Raw genomic sequence first — 20,560 nt, 5'->3', positions numbered from 1 at the left:
TCTCACCACTTAGTGACAGTTTATATTCCCACGTTATACCCTGTAAACTATATGATATATGTTTTTACTAAATTTGCAGAGAGTAAAGAGAACGAATTTGGTAGGCCTATATCGAAACACGTAGAGCAGGTTACATGTTCAATATTTTAAGATGCTTAAAACCTTAGCATTTTCGGTAGAAATGTATCAATATGGTAAAATGCTGCTCTCACCGTGAATGAGTACCCAATTGGAAATGATGAATAAATGATATGTGCGCAGCTCTTGGAGTTTTACGGTAAGAGGTTGGCTACTGAAACGTGGCTGGTTGAATTTGTGTCTATTTTGTTTGCAGCTCTGATCCGCTCCGTACAGCCCTATACAGTCATTGGTACAGCTCTGAGCAGCGCCAGCCGGACTGGACAGAACATACAGTTCTCCGTGAAGAGCGAATCACCTCGGCGCGTTCGCCACAAATAAAACCACACAGCCAAAAGGCAGCCTATTCTCCGTCGATTCATGGAATTATTGTCAGGTGGCGTAGGTTGCATTTATTACCAATTCAGTTTGATAGTTGTGGCTTCCACCCATCCTGCCTGAAGGTCACAAGCGGAGCTGCTCAGCACCGACCGCCGCGCCCCTTCAGGACTTCGTCACCCAGGTAAATGTTTTGGAACGTTAAATCGTTTAACATGGTGTACATTGTGTGTATAACATGGTGCACATTATGTGTATATTGAGCAATTGTTTGAGGTGTTGCTTTTACCAAGTTGCATTGCTTGCAACATGGATGTTATTAGATGATTCTATAATGCTATTTTGTTTAAAAGCCTACTGCAACTATGTCAGCTTGTTTGAATTAATTATGCATATGGAAGGAATATATTTTGGGAAGGTATGCTTGTTATTGTAAATGTATTTGTAGTGTGTATATATATATATATATATATATATATTATTATTTGTTTTTTTCTTTACCATTATGCATCTCCAATCGCCAATTGTAGGCTGCATAAACTCCAAATGCTACACGTAATAAGACTAACTCTATTTTCCTCTTAGCCTATTTAACATTAAATGGCTATGTTTAACTATTGGCTATATACATGTATAGCATAAATAGTTGACGGGTATGGCTTTGGGCTGATAGTGTATCTTCTCTACATTGGATAAGACCTATTGATTGAGAGTGGGCGATTGGCGGTAAGCAATGTGCACAAAAAAGCGCGTGCCCGCGTTGTGTGTGTGGAGATAAAGAGATATTTAACATTCATGTTTTACAAACATGTTAGAGGTTGGTATTTATATCAAATAATGATTGAATTCATTCATAATAGAGCTAAATAATTCAGATTTAATTCATGTTAAATTAACAAAATGCTGAGACCTGTTATAACATTTTGGATTAATAGATAAACCAAGATTTAAAGTAGGCCTATGTAATTTGGTGACATTTAGCAAATTCCACTGACGGTGTAATAACAACCCAATAATGTGGAGTTTCCCGGCACCTTGTAAATCCCAAGACAATTAGCCTAATTAAAGTCAAATTGTACCTTTTTAGTATTTTTCTCTTGCAGATAAACGGGCATGTTTCACCCGGCTAATGAAACCGTGTCTCCTCTTATCTCTCTGGCCATAAATAAAGTCCTCAAGAGCGGACAATAAATTAGCTTGATAAGTATGTTCAACAGAATGCTACATTTCTGGCGCGAGTGAGGTCCACAGTGGATGTTTTCTGCAGTAGTTATCTTTAGTAAACCGCTTTGAGATATAGATGACAGTACAAGAACTTATTAACCTGTAGCCGGGAAATCAAATTATTCTATATAAATTATTCTATAGGCATAGTGGGCGTAAACATTGTATTGCGACTGCGTGTGGCGTGCGCAGGGGATGAGGTATGTGGCCTAATGAACAATGACCATTTATTTGATAGGAAAGTAGAAATCATGCAGTAGATTTCTAAGAGGACTTGAGGAGATGAGGGGCAACATGTCAGACATGGCCTTGCAGAGTTGCCTTGCGTCCTACGTGAAGTTCCAGGGATCGTGCCTTGTCTCTGTGCACACACAGCTGTTTGTTGTAACACACGACCCGCTGTCGGGGTTTGTTTGCGTCATAGCTGAACTCCCGCTGGGAGAGTGATTATTGATGTGTTATGAATGATGCAGAGACATGATTATATTACAATGTTTGTATATCCTACTGTTATGCTTCTGATGTATGTGTGCGTGCGTACGCGTGGCTCAGCTGTCAGGTATAGAGACAGACTGTTTTTTCCAGCGCTGTTTTTTCCAACGCTAACCCGGTGGGACATCAGATCTATTGGAGCCACACTAAACAATAGTTCAATTTCGAGAAGATCAACAATGAGGAGAGAAGTCAATGCAATTCATCTGGAGCAGCGCTAGCTACCGCAGAGACAAAGAGCACTTTCTAGCACTTTCTCTCCCGGCTGCTGCACACTGAATCATTCCATCAATTCCAGGCCTTGGCTGCCTGGCACAACTTGCATGCCAACCGGTGATGTCTTCATGTGGGCATCAATACTTTGTTCTGCTCCAAAAAGTAAGAGTTGGGATGACAGGCAGGCCAGTGGATATCACACTATTTTAGCCAATAGCCTCACCCACATCACCACCATTATCTCCTCCCTGCCATACTGAACATTAGGAGTATGGCACGGCACTCATGAATCTTCTTAGGATACATCTATGACTGTGGATCTGCCTGCATTCGCTCTTTAACTCAGGGTTCTTAACGACTACAGAATGGACAGGTCCGTCTGTGTTCATTGATTTATGTAACAGCAACCCTTCACATGATACGGTCTCTCTGACTCACCCCCCTCTCTCTCTGTCTGTCTCTCTCTGCCGGTGCTACCGTCATGGACCGCTCATTGGTGTTTAGCAGAGCTGGGTGTGTGTATATTAGAGTATGGCAGGTCCAGGGTCAGTGGTTCAGAGGGGTATTTTACAGTGGTGTCTATGGTATTTTACAGTGAAATTTCATCACTTTGTTTCCAACTGTCTGCTGTTATTACAGACAGCCAAACGTGCAATTAAACTCAGACAGTGTGGGCTCTGGGTATAGGCAGTTAACACACACACACACACACACACACACACTGGATTGGGTTCTGGGAGATTACAGGAGTAATGGGGAGGCACATCTGTCCTCCCACTCCAACGGTCCTGTTTGCCCCCACCCCCCCGTGGTCTTTTGGCAGAGGTGGTCATGTTGTGTGTCTGTGTTGGTGTGTATGCTGGCAGAGATGGTCATGTTGTGTGTCTGTGTTGGTGTGTATGCTGGCAGAGATGTTCCCCTGGGGGTGAGGGCTGACTGTGCTGTGCTATGCTGCAGTGGGTTTAGTAGCGTTCTGTATGATCGATATGCTCCTGTCTTACTGTGAAATGAGTCAGAAAGGGCAATGTGGAGCCGGACGGCTGCTGTTGCTATGGCGGGAAGAAGAGTACACAGTTGCTATCTAGGGAAACAATGACTTGTGTGTCAATGTCACCATGCCTGTGCTGTTTTCTGGGAGCTTTGGGCTGATTTGTATCCACATACATTATCTGTGTAATATGTTTGTGTGGACATGCGTGTGGGTATGGAAGAGAAAGAAAAATATATTATTTTTCTGTTCCTCTTTGTGTAGTTTTGAGAAGCTCTTTGTGTGTAGACGTGGTATGTGTCTGAGAGAGAAGGCATGTGTGCGAGAGAGAGAATATACTGTAAAGGACCACATAAATCATTCAGAACATTATGTGCTGTGCGATGAGGGCGGTGCAGGAGCTAAGCTATGTGCTTTACTGTAAGTTAGAGTGCAAGTGCATGGCATACTATACAGTACACACCATATTACCATTTTGTGTGTTCTCTGAGAGGGGTGCATGCTATACGTTCATACTAGCCGGGAGGGGGGGGGGGGGGGGGTACTGTATGTGTGGCAGTAACCAGCACCTGGAGACAGAGGGAGATGGACGGAGGTTGAGAACGATGGGGATACATAGAGTAGGATGATAGATGGACGGAGGTTGAGAACGATGGGGATGCGTAGAGTAGGATGATAGATGGACGGCAGTTGAGAACGATGGGGATATATAGAGTAGGATGATAGATGGACGGCGGTTGAGAACGATGGGGATGCATAGAGTAGGATGATAGATGGACGGCGGTTGAGAACGATGGGGATGCATAGAGTAGGATGATAGATGGACGGAGGTTGAGAACGATGGGGATGCATAGAGTAGGATGATAGATGGGTGGAGGTTGAGAACGATGGGGATGCATAGAGTAGGATGATAGATGGACGGCGGTTGAGAACGATGGGGATGCATAGAGTAGGATGATAGATGGGTGGAGGTTGAGAACGATGGGGATGCATAGAGTAGGATGATAGATGGGTGGAGGTTGAGAACGATGGGGATGCATAGAGTAGGATGATAGATGGGTGGAGGTTGAGAACGATGGGGATGCATAGAGTAGGATGATAGATGGGTGGAGGTTGAGAACGATGGGGATGCATAGAGTAGGATGATAGATGGACGGCGGTTGAGAACGATGGGGATGCATAGAGTAGGATGATAGATGGGTGGAGGTTGAGAACGATGGGGATGCATAGAGTAGGATGATAGATGGACGGCGGTTGAGAACGATGGGGATGCATAGAGTAGGATGATAGATGGACGGCGGTTGAGAACGATGGGGATGCGTAGAGTAGGATGATAGATAGACAGAGGTTGAGAACGATGGGGATGCATAGAGTAGGATGATAGATGGACGGCGGTTGAGAACGATGGGGATGCATAGAGTAGGATGATAGATGGACGGCGGTTGAGATGGGGATGCATAGATGGGGATGCGGAGGTTGAGAACGATGGGGATGCGTAGAGTAGGATGATAGATGGACGGAGGTTGAGAACGATGGGGATGCATAGAGTAGGATGATAGATGGACGGAGGTTGAGAACGATGGGGATACATAGAGTAGGATGATAGATGGACGGCGGTTGAGAACGATGGGGATGCATAGAGTAGGATGATAGATGGACGGCGGTTGAGAACGATGGGGATGCATTAGAGTAGGATGATAGATGGACGGCGGTTGAGAACGATAGGGATGCAGTAGTGTAGGATGATAGATGGACGGCAGTTGAGAACGATGGGGATGCATAGAGTAGGATGATAGATGGACGCGGAGGAATGTTTCTGCCATAAAGTGCCCAACCTTCCACATGCTCCTGATGTGGAAGTCATCTGTTTGAATACAATGCCCCTTCAACAACAATATGAGCTACCATACCAACCCTTCCACATGCATGCGCAGATATGATCAACGTTATAAAATAGACTGCCAGCCGTTTGAGTGGTGCAAGTGATTTAGCCTATAGATTGAACAGACGGACGGACATACAGACATGTACTGTAGACAGACAGTGTTTGTGCAGTATGTTTCCAGTGGAGACTAGCTGACTTGCTGTTCACTGTTGCTGCTGCTGCATCTGGGGACTGGAGCTGGGAGAGAGCAGGGCATTGTGGGAGTAGTCTGGTTCTAGTTGGTTGGCTCTGGCTCCAGCAGGCAGCCAGGGCCCAGCCACGCTCTGACAGCAGAAAGAGAGAGAGGGAAGGAGAAAGAGAGGGCCTGTAATTAGCACCAGGGTCTGTCTGCCGCATTTCACATCTGTAAATTACAGAGTGTAGTGGCCTGCCTGCCTGCCTACCTACCTGCCTGCCTACCTGCCTGCCTGCCTGCTTGCCTGTCTGTCTGCTGAGCCGATAGAGCGTTCAGCTCTCTGCCACAATACCTTGTCTTCCCTTCCCTCCACTGGCTGAGCATATCCAGACCCTCTCTCTCTCTCTATGCCTCTCTCTCTCTCTCTCTCTCTCTCTCAGTTCAATTTAAGGGACTTAATTGGCATAGGAAATGTCTCTCTCTCTGCGTGTGTGTTCGTCTTGCTATATCCATTTGTGACTCCTTCTCTGTGTGCACGAGATTCCTCTCAATGCTTCCAGCATTTCCCTCTTCTCATTCTCTTCTCTCTACCCTCTCTTCCTGTCTCCATCTCTGCCCCCCCCCCCCCCCCCCACTAGCTCTCTCTCGTGTCTGCTACTGTGTGGTCAGGCCTACTGGCAGGCATGGCTGCGTTGCCTCTTGTTTTTTTTCCACATCACTTCCACAGCCTTTTTCATGCTGTGATTCGGAGTGGAAGGCTCCCCTCCTCCACTCGCCTCCCCTGAGTCTGGGCTTCATTGATTTGTTTTGATTTCAGCAACTTCAGTTCTCCACGCTGGTAGGTCCGGAGCCGGCCCGCACCGTGACGCACTGCAAGACCAGGGACGGCGCGACCATGCAGCAGCATATCTGTTTCCTATGTGTAGTATGACTAGCTTTTCATGTCAGCTAACGAATGCACAGTAAAGCATTTTTTAAGGGGAAAGGGATTGTGCTACTGTAAAATGAAAAACATTTAGCATATGAATGGATAACATCATCACGGATCAATTAAGTATGAATGCGCATAAGGGCTCTTCAGAAAGGCAAGCAGAGGAAGTACATTTGTGTAGTTTAAATGGGTGTGTTTTTTTTTAGGCTGGGGAAAGGAACATTTGTGAGTGTGTGGATTGGTGAATCTGTGAGTAAGAGTGAGAGCCTAGTCCCTTGTGTCTGTGTGCATGTCCTGTGTGCACCCCCGGTGTGCCGCGTCCCCGGAGTGTGTCCCCATGTGTCCTCTGTGCGTCTCCGTGTCTGAGGCTGAGGCGGTGCTAATGGGATAGCTGTCTGGCCTGATGGATGAGGCCTGGCCAGGCTGAGATGGTGACCCTGTCGGGGGGCTGTGGTGGTTGTCTGTGGAGCCAGCCAGCCTGATGGAGCACTTGCTCTGATTGGGTGCCACCGAAAGTGAGCTCACAGGGACCACTCCGCACCGGCACCTTACTCATTCTCTCTCTCTCTCTCTCTCTCTCTCTCTCTCTCTCTCTTCCTGACACTGTCTCTCTCTTCCTGACACACTCTCTCTCTCTCTCTCTCTCTCTCTTCTTCCTGACACTCTGTCTCTCTCTTCCTGACACACACTCTCTCTCTCTCTCTCTCTCTTCCTGTCTCTCTCTTCCTGTCTCTCTCTCTCTCTTCCTGTCTCTCTCTTCCTGACTCTCTCCATTTGACCCTGGCCTGTACTACTAGTATATCTTCATTGATGGATTGCAGAATAGTACCCAGTTCCCAGCGACTATCACTGTCCCACAGTTCAACAGTCTCTCTGACAGTGGATGTGCTGAAAAGTGTTTTCCAGCAGAACGTTGCTGGAGATTCAGTGATGTTATGTGATTACCTCCAGTGCTTTAAAAAAAATACAAAAATATAATGTTGTATTGTCACATACCGGAAAGGTGCAGTGAAATGTGTTGTTTTACAGGGTAAACCACAGTAGTACCGTGCCCCTGGAGCAAATTAGTGTTAAGTGCCTTGCTCAGGTGTTTGAACCAGCGACCTTTCGGTTACTGGCTCAACGCTCTAACCGCCAGGCTACCTGCACTGTGTGACAGTCACAGGAGTTTCGCCTGCTCTGTAAGGATGTCATCATCAGGAGTAATGTCAACTATATGGACATAGAGGATGTCATCATCAGGAGTAATGTCAACTATATGGACATAGAGGATGTCATCATCAGGAGTAATGTCAACTATATGGACATAGAGGATGTCATCATCAGGAGTAATGTCAACTATATGGACATAGAGGATGTCATCATCAGGAGTAATGTCAACTATGTGGACATAGAGGATGTCATCATCAGGAGTAATGTCAACTATATGGACATAGAGGATGTCATCATCAGGAGTAATGTCAACTATGTGGACATAGAGGATGTCATCATCAGGAGTAATGTCAACTATATGGACATAGAGGATGTCATCATCAGGAATAATGTCAACTATGTGGACATAGAGGATGTCATCATCAGGAGTAATGTCAACTATATGGACATAGAGGATGTCATCATCGGGAGTAATGTCAACTATATGGACATAGAGGATGTCATCATCAGGAGTAATGTCAACTATGTGGACATAGAGGATGTCATCATCAGGAGTAATGTCAACTATATGGACATAGAGGATGTCATCATCAGGAGTAATGTCAACTATATGGACATAGAGGATGTCATCATCAGGAGTAATGACAACTATATGGACATATCAGCTCCTTTTTTCTTACAGGCACTGAAGGGGATGTTACTGGTATGATCTGTTCCACTTCTATCTGTCCATGACTTTATCTGGATGGATGGACGGATCCCAAACTGCTGATCCAGGATCTGTGTCCTCGCTCAAGCCTTTGGTAAACTAGAGGGCAAATACTGTTCCTGAATCAGAGTTTAGTACCTAAACTTTAGGTACTCTCAGCACATATCAGCCCAGAGGGACAGCAGTTGTACTCTGAGCCTGGTTCATTCTTACATCCTGTGTTCCCTCCCTCAACAACTGAAGAGTGGATCTCCTGAGTGCTCTGAAGCATTTACAGAGGATCAGGCTAAACTTGAATCATTTATCCTGTTAAAACAGAGATGCAGCCGTGTGTGTGTGTGTGTGTGGGGGGGGGGATATATGTTTGTGTGTGGGGGGGGGGGGGGTTGTGTGTGTGTGTGTCTTTGTGCTATGAATGCACTCCACACACTTTAACTCCACAATGTTGTAGCTTTTCTTTCTTACAACTTCGTCTCTCATCTTTTCACCTTGGCCATGTATTCCCAGATTCCTTTCTGCGTGGTTCACGGCCCCCTGCTTGTCTGTCTGACTGTCATGTTTTGCAAGCGCCTCTCTAAATGTCTTTAACTATAGCCTTTTTCTGAGAGGAGGCAAGTTCAGCCCATCGTTTCAGGTAATTGTGTTTACGAGATTTTTGTTTTCTGTATCATTTTGGCTCTTCAAAGTAAATGTTTTCCTTCCCCGCTCTCCGTCTCTGGCCTGTGTGTGTGTTTATTCAACCTTGAGTTTAACAGGGAGTTATGCTGTGTGTGTGTGTGTGTGTGTGTGTGTGTGTGTGTGTGTGCGTGTGCGTGTGTGTGTGTGCGCGCGCGTGCGTGTATGTGTCTGTCTGTGTCTGCCTCAAATTGTATCTTCCATCACAAACACGAGGGCGGCGCCATACTCAGTGCCCCCACCTTGTCATCTGTTAGAGAATGTGACAGCAGACCTACAGTCTGGTGAGTTATCTGACGTTCACACTGAATTCACATTGTGTTCACATTAAACTTACATGTCAGCAGAATGGGGAAGCTGTGTGTTGACCCGTGATGAGTAGAGGTTTTGATATGCTGTTCTGTGCATTGAAATATTTTGATTTGTTTACATCAGATTTTTTCCTTCGAAGAGGACAAGTGCCCTTTCCCTTTCTCTTAAATTCTCCATTGGACTTAGTATTTATTGTTGCAGAGTGTAGTCTTGGTTCTGTAGAGGTCAAGTGAGGTGATGTACCCTTATTTACACCATATCTGAGTTGGTTTCCTCATCATCTGTTGTGGAGCTCAAACCTGCTTTTCCAGATCTGCCACTCCTCTCTGCACTGCTTCTCTGCTGAGAGAAACACAACCTGTGTTCTACTGCCTGTGGAAAAGATGTACTCGGCCTCTCTCTCTCTCTCTCTCTCTCTCTCTCTCCACTTAGAAGCAGTCAGTGACATCACACCTCTCCTGACATCTCTCAAGGTCTCATTTTTAGACACTTCCATCCGGTGTTGTTCCACATGTCAGACTGCCAGCAAGATCGGAGAGTGTGTACTGTATGTCTGTGAGAGAGTAGATTTCTGGCAGTGATTGAGTGTCTCATCAGCAGAAATACATTGAATATTGACTTTCAGGCAGTAAAGCTGAGCGGTGTGTAAACACATTGTATTGTAACAAGGGCGCGCTCTGTGAGTATCCATTTAGAGACAACGGATAACATGCCTCCATTGACCATCTAGAGAGCCATCCCCCTATAGAGCACCACAGATTAGCCTCTATAGCAGTGTCATCACTCTGTCAACCCTGTCCCGTGATCTCTCACACACTGACCCGGCTCCCTGCCTCTAAACAACTCTATTTTAGAGAGGGAAAAAGAGAGGAAGAAGTCTGGGCTGGTTCTGTGGCTCCATATTGACTTCCTGGTCACCACGGTGTCCACGGCAGGGAGCCTAGTGGCTAGAGCGTTGGACTCTTAACCGAAAGGTTGCAAGATTGAATCCCTCGAGCTGACAAGGTGAAAATCTGTCGTTCTGCCCCTGAACAAGGCAGTTAACCCACTGTTCCTAGGCCGTCATTGAAAATAAGAATTAGTTCTTTAACTGACTTTGCCTAGTTAAATAAAGGTTCAATTAAAAAAATAAACATGAGCCAGACAGATTTGACGGCCCACAACGCCTGCACAGCAGTCACCTCCCTCCCTCATCCGTACGCTTAACACAGTCTTTGTCTGCCAACAATGCTGGGATTTGGGGCTGGTCACCCGCTGGTGAGGAATGGCAATGTCTTTCTTCTCTGTCCGTCTCTGTCTCTGTCTCTTTCACCTCGCTAATGCTAATGTTTCATTCTCTGTTTGACTGGGAAATAGTCAGTGGAACTTCCAGAGATCCAAACCTCCAAGGATCACCCATGAGGCATATACTTTCCAATCAGCTCTTTTCTTTGACAACTTCCAATATTTTCCACTGAGACATTTTTGTAATAATGTATTTTTAGTTCTTGCGTCAGAGATGCTCACAGCTCATTAGCAGTCGCTGAAGAGTTTGCACCATGCGGTCAGCAGCACACCTTAGGGAATAGAGATGGACTGACAGGTAACGTTCTTGTTGTTGGTTACTAGAACATTGACTTCTACCTTCCTGCTGTGTGTGTGTGTGTGTGTGCGTGTGTGTGTGACTGCATGAGTGCTGATGTGCTGTGGGATTTTATTTTTTATTGAACTTTTATTTAACTAGGCAAGTCAGTTAAGAACAAATTCTTATTTACAATGACGGCCCAGGAACAGTGGGTTAACAGCCTTTTTCAGGGCCAGAATGACAGATTTTTACCTTGTCATCAGCTCAGGGATTCGATCTAGAAACCTGTCGGTTACTGGCCCAACGCTCCAACCACTAGGCTACCTGCCGCCCCAATGTGAATGTGTTGTGGCGCGTATTCTCTGATTAGCATCTACTGTTCTGATGCTAATCTGGCCTCATTACATTTCCTCTGCTGCTCTTTGGCTCTCGGGCTCTCGTTCTGTCTCCAAGGAAGTGTGTGTGCATGTCTATCTGTGCGTGTCTATCTGTACACGGATGTGCGTGGCTGACTGTGTGTAGCTGAGTGTTTTCCTGTCGTGGTGGTACTGGTTGCGTGATTGGCCTTGTGATGGTTAGATATCCGTGTCATACCAGCCCATGGAGATTGAGATGTTGGGAAAACACTAACTATACTGTATCTCTAACGTTACATTACATCTGAAGGTAATGCCCTCAGTATCCTGCTATTCACCATTACTCACCAGTCTGGCTGGCCTTGTCTAGCTGAGGGATGTTGCCCCAGACAGCCCCGAACCCCCAGACATGAACAGACCTTTCTCTCGCTTTCACTCTTTCACTCTTTCACTCTTTCACTCTTTCACTCTTTCACTCTTTCACTCACTCACTCACTCACTCACTCACTCACTCACTCACTCACTCACTCACTCACTCACTCACTCACTCACTCACTCAATGTGTTGACATTTTAGTTCACTTCTTTGGGATAGGGGGAGATATTTTGACGTCCGGATGAAAAGCGTGCCCAGAGTAAACTGCCTGCTACTCAGGCCCAGAAGCTAAAAAAAAATAAAAATCCTACCACTGATTTCAATGGCTGGCACTTTTATAATAGGGAGAAATTGTGCCCGATTGCAGTTCCTAGGGCTTCCACTAGATGTCAACAGTCTTTAGAAAGAGTCTCAGGCTGGTTTTTGGAAATATGAGCCAGAAATTGTAGTTTTTCTAGGTGGCTACCATTTTGGCTGTACTGTTTCCAAGCTCGTGAATGAGAGTGTGTTCTTTGGTATTTTTCTCTGGTAAAGACAATAACGATTCCCTGTCTTAAATTGTATAATTTATTTGCGTATTAGGGTACCTAAGGTTTGATTATAAACGTTGATGGACTTTTTTGGATAAGTTTATTGGTAACGTTTGGGATTCATTTTGTATGCATTTTGAAGAAAGGAATTGACTGATTATTGACTGAAGCGCACCAGCTAAACTGAGTTTTTATAGATATAAAGAAGGAGTTTATCGAACAAAAGGACCATTTGTAATGTAACTGGGACCTTTTGGAGTGCCAACAGATGAAGATCTTCAAAGGTAAGGCATAAATTATATGGCTATTTCTGACCTTCGTGTCTCAACTCCCTGGTTAAAAATGATTTGTCATGCATTTGTGTGCTGGGCGCTGTCCTCAGATAATCGCATGGTTTGCTTTCGCGGCAAAGCCTTTTTTAAACTTTTTTTTTTTACATCTGACATGGTAGCTGGATTAACAACAAATATTGCACTTGTGATTTCATGAAAGTTTAATATTTATAGTAATCTAATTTGAATTTGGCGCTCTGCCATTTCACTGGAAGTTGTCGAAATGGGAGCGTCCCACTGATCCGCAATAAGTGTTTGATATAGATATGTAGCTACAGCATAATAGAATGTGTGTAACACAAAAAGTATGCATGTTGATGATGTCAGGTCCAGGATATTGTGTGTCCTCCCATGAGCTCTCTGTGGCTCCGCTTGTCCTCTGTGTTTATTCTTAGTCCAGTACAAGATGATACAGTTAAGAGGCATTCCACACACACACACACACACACACAGACACACACACAAAGACACAGACACACACACACACACACACACAGAGAGAGATAGTGTAAACCGTTCCTCCCTCTTTCTCTCTCTCCCACAGTCTCTTGCTGGCAGCTGTTTGTCTTTGATGTTTATTCACAGGAGTGTTGTTAAGGAGATCCTGGGAGTTGGGGCCTGCCTACCACTTTGTTAGGATTCCTCACTTCACCGAGGCAATTACACAAAAACTCAGCAGCCTAATGATTTAAAGTCCCCAGAAAGCATTGCAGGCAGACTGCTAGGAATATGTATTTTGTTTTTCTTCAGTGATACCACATACTGTAGATGAGAAGTTTTGTTTGTTAGAGATAGGAGAACGATTAGAGTGTTTTTGTGGAGACGGTCATGCCATCAGCCTTGTGATGGACTGTGTGGGGGTATGTGGAGGATGTGGGTGAAGAGGGAGGGGGAGAAGGACCTGGCCTGGCTCCAATTTGGACGAGGGCTTGACCAAAAGGCTCTGGGTTGTGTTAGAAATTAGACACCGCTTCAGAGATTAAGCCCTGTGTGCAAACGTCCGAATTCAGACACACACACACACACGCACAAGCACACACACACCCACACCCTCAAGGCGCCAGTCTCCCTGTAAGGTCTATGAGCTGTTCTGTTTTTTGTCCCTGGTTTGGCAGATGTTATTCATTGAGTTGAATGGGGAGAGAAAGGGGCTGATATTTTGACAGTGACTGAGGCACTGACTCTGAGGTGCAGTGTTCCCTAGACTTCATAGTTACCCCACTATGTTAATGGGGTGGTACGCGTGTGTGTATGCATGCATGTGTGTGTTGCAGGCAGTGTGTGTGTTTGTGTGTGTGTGTCGCAGGCAGTGTGTGTGTGTGTCGCAGGCATTGTGTGTGTGTGTGTTTCGCAGGCAGTGTGTGTGTCGCAGGCATTGTGTGTGTGTCGCAGGCATTGTGTTTGTGTCGCAGGCAGAGCGTATGTGTGTGTGTCGCAGGCAGTGTGTGGGGGTGTTGAGGGACACAGGAGGTTGGTGGCACCTTAATTGGGGAGGACGGGCTCGTGGTAATGACTGGGAGGAATCAGTGGAATGGTATCAAATACATCAAACTCATAGTTTTCCGGGTGTTTGATGCCATTCCATTTGCTCCGTTCCGGCCGTTATTATGAGCCTCCTGTGTTGAGGGGAGAGTACAACCTGGGGCAGCACAGCAAGGGTGAAAAAGCTCTTGTTAGCTCTACCTCCCTCTGTGACCCCTCTCCCTTTTTTTCTCTCTCTCTCTTTTCTCCATCCCTTTCTGTTCCAGTTATTGCTATCCTATTTCTACCTGCATTGCCTCCCACCTTCTCTCGGCTAGGTCAAGACAAACGGTTCATTTTGCAGGAGCAGCAGAATCCACATCTCGAGGGGTCAGCAGTAGATTTGAGCAGCTTTAATAGACATCTCTGTATTTATTAAGGCTGGCTTATTGTCTCAATGGATGCTTGGTGAGCTCTCCTATCCCAGTGCAGTGGAAATCACATTCTCTAAGTTCTGTCGCGTTACATTACTTAAATAGAAATGCCATCAGAGAGTCAAATGAAAGAACCTAAAAGGGTTATTCGGCTGTTCCCATAAGAGACCCCTTTACACAGACGGTTCTACCTGGAACCAAAAGGAGCTGTACCTGGAACCAAACATGGTTCTCCTGTGGAGACAGCCGAAGAATCCTTTTGGAACCTGTGTGTATCACCTGTGGATTGCTTGTGAACAGAAAACATTGTAAAATATAAATGTGATTGTGTGCTGCAAAATTGTGTTATGATGAGTTTCAAGTCACCAAAAAAAACGAAGAAATACAAAACAATGATGTGATGATGCATTGGCCACGCAAGTAAATAGCTTGGTCAAAATTAGTGCACTATACAGGGAATATCGTGCCATTTAGAACACAGGGTTAGTGTCTGTAACCTGGCCCCTACCTGTGTTTCCTTCCCACACCCCTTGGCTGGTAATGACCTGAGGGTGTGTTTTCACGGCACCGAAAGGGTCAGATGGCGATCTGTGTGTGTGTGTGTGCTTTCACCGCAAGGGTTAACAATGTTTATCAGCTCCCAATGCACCCCAGACTCCATGTCCAAAAACACTCTGAAGTAGTAGGATGGAAAGATGATACTCTTTAATCGGGTCATAAATGGGTTTGCATGGGATTATTAAGTTAATGTGTGTTTTTTTTGTAACGTGTGTGTGTGTGTCTGTTGGTTTAGGATATGTGGGGTTTTATACACTGATAGGCTAGTTGGAGTGTTCGTGCCTGCCAGCTCCTAGCAATCTCCCTAGTCAATTAGTCCTCCTATCCCTTTCTCCCTGTTTGTGTGAGTATGTAATGTGCGTGTGTGTGTGTGTAATGTGTATATATTTTGTGTGTATGAGCTCGCTGGCTACGGGGCATTGTCTGATAGGACCTGCTTGGAGACAGAGTGTCTGGTCTGTCTATGAGGAGGGTGTGGGTGGGTGTGCGTGTGTGTGTGTGTGTTATCTATGACAGATAGTAGACGTGAGCAGACAGGGCATCACGTCTGTTGTCGTTCCCTAGTGCTGGCTTCAGGCAAAATATTTATCTCTCTCGCACTCTCTCTCTCTGTGTGTGTGTGTGTGTGTGTGTGTGTGTGTGTGTGAGAGAGAGAGCGAGAGAGAGAGAGAGGAGTGGTCTCTGTGAGTTCACTTTTGGTGGCACCCAATCAGAGCAAGACTATGTGTCTGTGTGCATTCATGCATCTGTGCCAGCATCCATCCTTGCACATATGCCTGTCCATGTGTGTCTGCTGTCAGGACTTCGTCAGTTGGGGAGGCTGAAGCCGAGGTTAGGTTGGGTGTGTGTGTCTGTCGGGTTGGGGTCACAGACAGGTGAGGGGGGACCTGGGGGAAATCTCCTGCTGCCTGGGTCCAGTCCCCCCTGTCCCAGCCCTGCCAGTGACACGATCCCTCCCTCCCTCCTGCCTGCCATCACTCCCACCCTGCCTCTCCCTCCCTCCTGCCTGCCATCACTCCCACCCTGCCTCTCCCTCCCTCCCATCCCTCCAAGCAGGTGACACAATGACAGAGAAACTTCTCTCTCTCTGCTGCCAAGCTGAAGGGGCAGGATTAGCAGTCAGTTCACTTCACTGCCTCATCTTTCTCTTATTTTCGGTTGTGGTTCTCTGCTCTGTCATCCATTCTTCCTGTTTTTCATTGTCATCCTTTTTCCTCAGGCCTTTATTAGGCATATTCCGTTTCCATTCTTGTCATGCCCTTTTCCCATTCTCCTTCCTCTCTCTTTGTTTTCTTTCAATCTCTCTTCATTTCCCCTCTTTCTGACTGTGTCATGTATTGTTGTCCACCACAGGAGGTTGGTGACACGTTAGTTGGGGAGGACGGGCTCGTAGTAATGGCTGGAGCAGAATGAGTGGTTTGCATGCGTTTGATGCCCTTCCATTTGCTCCGGTCCGGCCATTATAATGAGCCGTCCTCCCCTCAGCAGCCTCCACTGTTGACCACGTAGTGCTGTGTTATGGTTGCAGTGACGTACAGTGTGTGTTGTCCTCTGATAGATGGCGTAAATACGGTGCTAGCGAGCATCTGAGCTCTGGAGCCTCTTCTCTGGCGGCACGATGAATGGCCTCTCTCTGCTGTCAGCTTTATTGCTCGTTTAGCACTTTGTCCCGCTCTCTCTCTCGCTCTCTCTCTCTCGCCCTCATTCTCAGAGTGCTTTTTGATGATGATAGAGCAGTGCATTGTGGGTTGTGCGGAGGTGGGAAGAGGAAGGTATTGGATGTGCCGTAGGGCCGGACTGGAGGAGCTCACGGTGCAGAGGGGGAGAGATAGTGTGTTCCTACACTGTGTTTGTGTTTACTGTGGGTGTGGACACGACTGTTTATCAGGGCTGCTAGTTCCTCACCTCTCCAGAGAGCCTCTTCTCCACTGGCTTAAAAGTTTTGGGTCATTATTCCTTCCTTTTCAAAAGCGGGAGAATGATACTGCCTTCCACTGTCTCACTGTTCCCAGCCCCTCCTCCTCTCCCCTCTTCCTCTCTGAAAAGTTGACATGCTCTAAGAACAACTCACCCAGTGGACTGTGTGGTCAGAATACATTAGAATAATTTTTTCAGCCCGCTCATTGTTAATAATCTCCTCTCCTTGACAGTCTCTCTCTCTCTCTCTCTCTCTCTCGCCCTCTCTTTTTCTCTCTCACTCTCTTTCCCTGCTCCCTCCCTCTCTTTCGCTCTCTCTCTCTCTCTCTCTCTCTCTCTCACCCTCTCTCTCTCTCTCTCTCTCCCCGCTCTCTCTCTCTCTCTCTCTCTCTCTCTCTCTCTCTCTTTCCCCGCTCCCTCCCTCTCTTTCGCCCTCTCTCTCTCTCTCTTTCTCTTTCCCCTCTCTCTCTCTCTCTCTCTCAATTCAATTCAATTCAATTCAATTCAAGGGCTTTATTGGCATGGGAAACATGTGTTAACATTGCCAAAGCAAGTGAGGTAGACAACATACAAAGTGAATATATAAAGCTCCCTCCCTCTCTTTCGCTCTCTCTCTCCCTCTTTCTCTTTCCCCTCTCTCTCTCTCTCTTTCCCCGCTCCCTCCCTCTCTTTCGCCCTCTCTCTCTCTCTTTCTCTTTCCCCTCTTTCTCTCTCTCCCTTTCCCCGCTCCCTCACTCTCTTTCGCCCTCTCTCTCTCTCTCTCTCTTCCTTTCCCTCTCTTTCTCTCTCTCCCTTTCCCCGCTCCCTCCCTCTCTTTTCTCTCTCTCTCTCTCTCTCTTCCTTTCCCTCTCTTTCTCTCTCTCCCTTTCCCGCTCCCTCCCTCTCTTTCGCCTCTCTCTCTCTCTCTCTCTCTCTCTCTCTCTCTCTCCCTTTCCCCGCTCCCTCCCTCTCTTTCGCCCTCTTTCTCTCCCTTTCCCCGCTCCCTCCCTCTCTCTCTCCCTTTCCCCGCTCCCTCCCTCCCTCTCTTTCACCCTCTCTCTCTCTCTCTCTCTCTCTCCCTTTCCCTCTCTTTCTCTCTCTCTCCCCTCTCTCTCTCTCTTTCCCGCTAACTCCCTCTCTTTCGCCCTCTCTCTCTCTCTTTCTCTTTCCCCTCTCTCTCTCTCTCTCTCGCTTTCCCCGCTCCCTCCTTCTCTTTCGCTCTCTCTCTCTTTCTCTTTCCCCTCTCTCTCTCTCTCTTTCCCTGCTCCCTCCCTCTCTTTCGCCCTCTCTCTCTCTCTCCCTTTCCCCGCTCCCTCACTCTCTTTCGCCCTCTCTCTCTCTCTCTTCCTTTCCCTCTCTTTCTCTCTCTCCCTTTCCCCGCTCCCTCCCTCTCTTTCGCCCCCCTCTCTCTCTCTCTCTCTCTCTCTCTCTCTCTCTCTCCCTTTCCCTTTCCCCCCCTCCCTCCCTCTCTTTCGCCCTCTTTCTCTCTCTCTCCCTTTCCCCGCTCCCTCCCTCTCTTTCGCCCTCTCTCTCTCTCCCTTTCCCCCTCCCTCCCTCCCTCTCTTTCGCCCTCTCTCTCTCTCCCTTTCCCTCTCTTTCTCTCTCTCTCCCTTTCCCCGCTCCCTCCCTCTCTTTCGCCCTCTCTCTCTCTCTCTCTCCCTTTCCCCGCTCCCTCACTCTCTTTCGCCCTCTCTCTCTCTCTCTCTCTCTTCCTTTCTCTCTCTTTCTCTCTCTCCCTTTCCCCGCTCCCTCCCTCTCTTTCGCCCTCTCTCTCTCTCTCTCTCTCTCTCTCTCTCTCTCTCCCTTTCCCCACTCCCTCCCTCTCTTTCGCCCTCTTTCTCTCTCTCTCCCTTTCCCCGCTCCCTCCCTCTCTTTCGCCCTCTTTTCTCTCTCTCCCTTTCCCCGATCCCTCCCTCTCTTTCGCCCTCTCTCTCTCCCTTTCCCCGCTCCCTCCCTCCCTCCCCCCTCTTTCGCCCTCTCTCTCTCTCTCCCTTTCCCCGCTCCCTCCCTCTCTTTTGCCCTCTCTCTCTCTCTCTCTCTCTCACTCTCTCTCTCTCTTTCCCCGCTCCCCCTCTCTTTCGCCCTCTCCCTTTGTCTCTCTCTCTCTCTCTCTCTCTCCCCCTCTCCTCTCACCCCCCCTCTCTCCCTGTGTTTCTCCCAGTGAGCCAGGCATGGTGGTTTAAACCCGCTAGCAGTAGCCAAGCTGTATTAATTAAGAGTGACCTCTCACTTGTTCGGAAGTCAGCTGGGTTCCTTTAGCCCTCAGCATTGATTCCTCCTACCTCCTACTGGGGATAAAGACTTATTAGGTCAGAGAATCGGAGAATAGAGTTGGAATGAAACTATAACAATCACTTCTCATCCCCTCTTCCTTTTATTCCCTTTGTGGAGGATAAGCAGGTGTGTGTGTGTGTGTGTGTGATTGTATGATAGCTTCAGCAGATGATGTGGGGTTTAATGGGATATGATACAAGGATTATGAGCGGGGGGTTGTGCACAATGTGAGGTGGTTTAGGAGGATGAGATGGGAGGAAGGGAGGGCTGGCGAAAGGGGTGTTTCTGGGGCAGGAGGAGCTCTGAAGGGACATGTGAGGTGACGCACACACACCCATAACTCCTTCATAATGGTACTGTGACAAAATACAAAGTATTTGATTTCTGGCGTGAAGTTGGGTTTGAGGAGCTGTGAAGTATAAGCAACAGGGTAAAGTCTGCTGTGCCCTACATCATGAGTCGGTAATACACTGTGACACAACACACTTACACACGTCCACACGATATCAGTTGACTCAGCGGTAGTGGTGGCAGGAGCCATAATTGCCTCACTGTAGCCAGCCAGAGAAATGTGGGAAATTCAATCAACCAATCACGAGGCCAGCTGAGTCCTCTTTCTTCACTTTGTGCCTGATTCCCGTTTCTTCCTGTTTAGTTTATTTGGATGGGGACAAGTACAAACACATTGACACGTTGAACAAACAATCGTCCGATGCATCGCGCTCGTGTTTCGAGCTCACTCTAATTTTCCACACCCGTCTCTAGATGAAAACGAAAGGAAAGAAAGAACAACATCATAACAAATCACACAAAAGGACATATCTGGACATTAGCATACCTCTATCCACAAAGCAGATGTCATTCTCTTTCCTTTCCATGTTCCCCTTTTCTCTCTATCCTCAACGTGTTTGATCAGTGTGTCCAGGTCAGCGCTGCGACTGCAGGTAATTCTCTCTGTGCTGACAGTGGAGACAAAAAGCTCCAGGGCGACAGAACCCCCCCCCCGTCTAGAAACCATGAAACGTCCTTCACCACAAAATGGCCAAGTGGACGACATGCGGAACAAAAGAGTGGAATGCACCTTGCCCTCTCTCTTTTTCTCTTTCTCTCATCCCCACTGTCGTTCGAAGCGTAGTCCCAGGCTACTTCTATTCTCCGCAACCTTGTCCTTGTCCCTGAACCCTTTGGCACAGCGAGCAGTCTCTTTTTGACTTTCTGTTGTTTGCCTTGCTTGTTTGTCTCCTTGGGCTCCATTTTCAAGTTATTGTTAAGTCAAACCGATTGGTTGATACCACAAAATTGAGTCAACATTTTTTTGAATTTCTGCATTGCCATTCCCTGGTCCTCTCAAATGAGCAGCCAGCCTAACTTAATACCATGCTCCCATTTGTCTGTCGATATCATACCAGACCGTAAAATAAACGGATGTGCATTCATCGATTCTCACTTCCACATCCACCTTTCATTGGCTCTCTGGTTCCCAGAAGGGCAGGCTGGCTTCCACCTTTCATTAGCTCTCTGGTTCCCAGAAGGGCAGGCTGGCTTCGGGAATGAATTGGACACTG

General features: G+C 47.0%; 1 protein-coding gene across 1 annotated transcript in view; it reads left to right on the top strand.

Annotated features, from left to right (window-relative positions):
* The first annotated feature begins 340 nt into the window (after positions 1–340).
* Positions 341–20,560, top strand: part of LOC115113553 (docking protein 4-like) — a 57,289-nt gene continuing 37,069 nt past the window's right edge. Inside the window, exon 1 of the mRNA XM_029641333.2 lies at positions 341–640. The gene's annotated coding sequence lies outside the window, so the exon portion shown is untranslated. The remainder of the gene's footprint in view (positions 641–20,560) is intronic.

Source organism: Oncorhynchus nerka, linkage group LG28 (genome assembly GCF_034236695.1).
Source record: "Oncorhynchus nerka isolate Pitt River linkage group LG28, Oner_Uvic_2.0, whole genome shotgun sequence".
Lineage (NCBI taxonomy): Eukaryota > Metazoa > Chordata > Actinopteri > Salmoniformes > Salmonidae > Oncorhynchus > Oncorhynchus nerka.
Note: the sequence above shows the minus strand (reverse complement) of the source record. Positions and strands in the feature narration are given on the sequence as shown.